Source organism: Heptranchias perlo, unplaced genomic scaffold (genome assembly GCF_035084215.1).
Source record: "Heptranchias perlo isolate sHepPer1 unplaced genomic scaffold, sHepPer1.hap1 HAP1_SCAFFOLD_168, whole genome shotgun sequence".
Classification (NCBI taxonomy): domain Eukaryota; kingdom Metazoa; phylum Chordata; class Chondrichthyes; order Hexanchiformes; family Hexanchidae; genus Heptranchias; species Heptranchias perlo.
The window spans coordinates 558,357-562,998 of NW_027138947.1; positions in this window are offsets into that span (position 1 = coordinate 558,357).

Genomic DNA, 4,642 nt, shown 5'->3' on the forward strand with positions numbered 1-4,642 from the left:
CAGTAACAGACCCGACTCTCAGTAACAGGCCCGTCTCTCAGTAACTGGCCCGACCCTCAGTAACAGGCCCGACACTCACTAACAGGCCCGACTCTCAGTAACAGACGCGACTCTCAGTAACAGACCCGACTCTCAGGAACAGACCCGACTCTCAGTAACAGAACCGACTCTCAGTAACAGACCCGACTCTCAGTAACAGGCCCGACTCTCAGTAACAGGCCCGACCCTCAGTAACAGACCCGACTCTCAGTAACAGGCCCGACCCTCAGTAACAGACCCGACTCTCAGTAACAGGCCCGACTCTCAGTAACAGACCCGACTCTCAGTAACAGGCCCGACCCTCAGTAACAGACCCCACTCTCAGTAACAGACCCGACTCTCAGTAACAGGCCCGACCCTCAGTAACAGACCCGACTCTCAGTAACAGGCCCGACCCTCAGTAACAGGCCCGACCCTCAGTAACAGACCCGACTCTCAGTAACGGACCCGACTCTCAGTAACAGACCCGACCCTCAGTAACAGACCCGACCCTCAGTAACAGACCCGACTCTCAGTAACAGACCCGACCCTCAGTAACAGACCCGACTCTCAGTAACAGACCCGACTCTCAGGAAAAGACCCGACTCTCAGTAACAGGCCCGACTCTCAGTAACAGGCCCGACTCTCAGTAACAGGCCCGACCCTCAGTAACAGGCCCGACCCTCAGTAACAGAACCGACTCTCAGTAACAGACCCAACTCTCAGGAACAGACCCGACTCCCAGTAACAGGCCCGACTCTCAGTAACAGGCCCGACCCTCAGTAACAGGCCCGACTCTCAGTAACAGACCTGACTCTCAGTAACAGGCCCGACTCTCAGTAACAGACCCGACTCTCAGTAACAGATCCGACCCTCAGTAACCGACCCGACCCTCAGTAACAGACCCGACTCTCAGTAACAGACCCGACCCTCAGTAACAGACCCGACTCTCAGTAACAGGCCCGACTCTCAGTAACAGACCCGACTCTCAGTAACAGACCCGACCCTCAGTAACAGGCCCGACCCTCAGTAACAGGCCCGACTCTCAGTAACAGACCCGACTCTCAGTAACAGACCCGACTCTCAGTAACAGACCCGACCCTCAGTAACAGACCCGACTCACAGTAACAGACCCGACTCTCAGGAACAGACCCGACTCTCAGTAACAGAACCGACTCTCAGTAACAGACCCGACTCTCAGTAACAGGCCCGACTCTCAGTAACAGACCCGACCCTCACTAACAGGCCCGACTCTCAGTAACAGGCCCGACTCTCAGTAACAGACCCGACTCTCAGTAACAATCCCGACCCTCAGTAACAGGCCCGACTCTCAGTAAGAGGCCCGACCCTCAGTAACAGGCCCGACTATCAGTAACAGGCCCGACCCTCAGTAACAGACCCGACTCTCAGTAACAGGCCCGTCTCTCAGTAACTGGCCCGACCCTCAGTAACAGGCCCGACACTCACTAACAGGCCCGACTCTCAGTAACAGACGCGACTCTCAGTAACAGACCCGACTCTCAGGAACAGACCCGACTCTCAGTAACAGAACCGACTCTCAGTAACAGACCCGACTCTCAGTAACAGGCCCGACTCTCAGTAACAGGCCCGACCCTCAGTAACAGACCCGACTCTCAGTAACAGGCCCGACCCTCAGTAACAGACCCGACTCTCAGTAACAGGCCCGACTCTCAGTAACAGACCCGACTCTCAGTAACAGGCCCGACCCTCAGTAACAGACCCCACTCTCAGTAACAGACCCGACTCTCAGTAACAGGCCCGACCCTCAGTAACAGACCCGACTCTCAGTAACAGGCCCGACCCTCAGTAACAGGCCCGACCCTCAGTAACAGACCCGACTCTCAGTAACGGACCCGACTCTCAGTAACAGACCCGACCCTCAGTAACAGACCCGACCCTCAGTAACAGACCCGACTCTCAGTAACAGACCCGACCCTCAGTAACAGACCCGACTCTCAGTAACAGACCCGACTCTCAGGAACAGACCCGACTCTCAGTAACAGGCCCGACTCTCAGTAACAGGCCCGACTCTCAGTAACAGGCCCGACCCTCAGTAACAGGCCCGACCCTCAGTAACAGACCCGACTCTCAGTAACAGACCCAACTCTCAGGAACAGACCCGACTCCCAGTAACAGGCCCGACTCTCAGTAACAGGCCCGACCCTCAGTAACAGGCCCGACTCTCAGTAACAGACCTGACTCTCAGTAACAGGCCCGACTCTCAGTAACAGACCCGACTCTCAGTAACAGATCCGACCCTCAGTAACCGACCCGACCCTCAGTAACAGACCCGACTCTCAGCAACAGACCCGACCCTCAGTAACAGACCCGACTCTCAGTAACAGGCCCGACTCTCAGTAACAGACCCGACTCTCAGTAGCAGACCCGACCCTCAGTAACAGGCCCGACCCTCAGTAAGAGGCCCGACTCTCAGTAACAGACCCGACTCTCAGTAACAGACCCGACTCTCAGGAACAGACCCGACTCTCAGTAACAGGCCCGACTCTCAGTAACAGGCCCGACTCTCAGTAACAGGCCCGACCCTCAGTAACAGGCCCGACCCTCAGTAACAGACCCGACTCTCAGTAACAGACCCAACTCTCAGGAACAGACCCGACTCCCAGTAACAGGCCCGACTCTCAGTAACAGGCCCGACCCTCAGTAACAGGCCCGACTCTCAGTAACAGACCTGACTCTCAGTAACAGGCCCGACTCTCAGTAACAGACCCGACTCTCAGTAACAGATCCGACCCTCAGTAACCGACCCGACCCTCAGTAACAGACCCGACTCTCAGCAACAGACCCGACCCTCAGTAACAGACCCGACTCTCAGTAACAGGCCCGACTCTCAGTAACAGACCCGACTCTCAGTAGCAGACCCGACCCTCAGTAACAGGCCCGACCCTCAGTAACAGGCCCGACTCTCAGTAACAGACCCGACTCTCAGTAACAGACCCGACTCTCAGTAACAGACCCGACCCTCAGTAACAGACCCGACTCTCAGTAACAGACCCGACTCTCAGTAACAGACCCGACCCTCAGTAACAGACCCGACTCACAGTAACAGACCCGACTCTCAGTAACAGACCCGACCCTCAGTAACAGACCCGACTCTCAGTAACAGACCCGACTCTCAGTAACAGACCCGACTCTCAGTAACAGACCCGACTCTCAGTAACAGACCCGACTCTCAGTAACAGACCCGACCCTCAGTAACAGACCCGACCCTCAGTAACAGGCCCGACTCTCAGTAACAGACCCGACTCTCATTAAAAGACCCGACCCTCAGTAACAGACCCGACCCTCAGTAACAGACCCGACTCTCAGTAACAGACCCGACTCTCAGTAACAGACCCGACCCTCAGTAACAGACCCGACTCACAGTAACAGACCCGACTCTCAGGAACAGACCCGACTCTCAGTAACAGAACCGACTCTCAGTAACAGGCCCGACTCTCAGTAACAGACCCGAATCTCAGTAACAGGCCCGACTCTCAGTAACAGACCCGACTCTCAGTAACAGGCCCGACCCTCAGTAACAGGCCCGACTCTCAGTAACAGGCTCGACTCTCAGTAACAGACCCGACTCTCAGTAACAGGCCCGACCCTCAGTAACAGGCCCGACTCTCAGTAACAGGCCCGACTCTCAGTAACAGACCCGAATCTCAGTAACAGGCCCGACTCTCAGTAACAGGCCCGACTCTCAGTAACAGGCCCGACTCTCAGTAACAGACCCGACCCTCACTAACAGGCCCAACTCTCAGTAACAGGCCCGACTCTCATTAACAGACCCGCCTGTCAGTAAGAGTCCCGACCCTCAGTAACAGGCCCGACTCTCAGTAAGAGGCCCGACTCTCAGTAACAGGCCCGACTCTCAGTAACAGGCCCGACTCTCAGTAACAGGCCCGACCCTCAGTAACAGACCCGACTCTCAGTAACAGGCCCGACTCTCAGTAACCGGCCCGACCCTCAGTAACAGGCCCGACCCTCACTAACAGGCCCGACTCTCAGTAACAGACCCGACTCTCAGTAACAGGCCCGACTCTCAGTAACAGACCCGACTCTCAGTAACAGGCCAGACTCTCAGTAACAGGCCCGACTCTCAGTAACAGACCCGACTCTCAGTAACAGACCCGACTCTCAGTAACAGGCCCGACTCTCAGTAACAGGCCCGACCCTCAGTAACAGGCCCGACTCTCAGTAACAGACCCGACTCTCAGTAACAGACCCGACCCTCAGTAACAGACCCGACTCTCAGTAACAGACCCGACTCTCATTAACAGGCCCGACTCTCAGTAACAGACCCGACTCTCAGTAACAGGCCCGACCCTCAGTAACAGGCCCGACTCTCAGTAACAGACCCGACTCTCAGTAACAAACCCGACTCTCAGTAACAGGCTCGACTCTCAGTAACAGGCCCGCCTCTCAGTAACAGGCCCGACTCTCAGTAACAGACCCGACCCTCAGTAACAGACCCGACTCTCAGTAACAGACCTGACTCTCAGTAACAGGCCCGCCTCTCAGTAACAGGCCCGACCCTCAGTAACAGGCCCGACCCTCTGTAACAGGCCCGACCCTCAGTAACAGGCCCGACCCTCAGTAA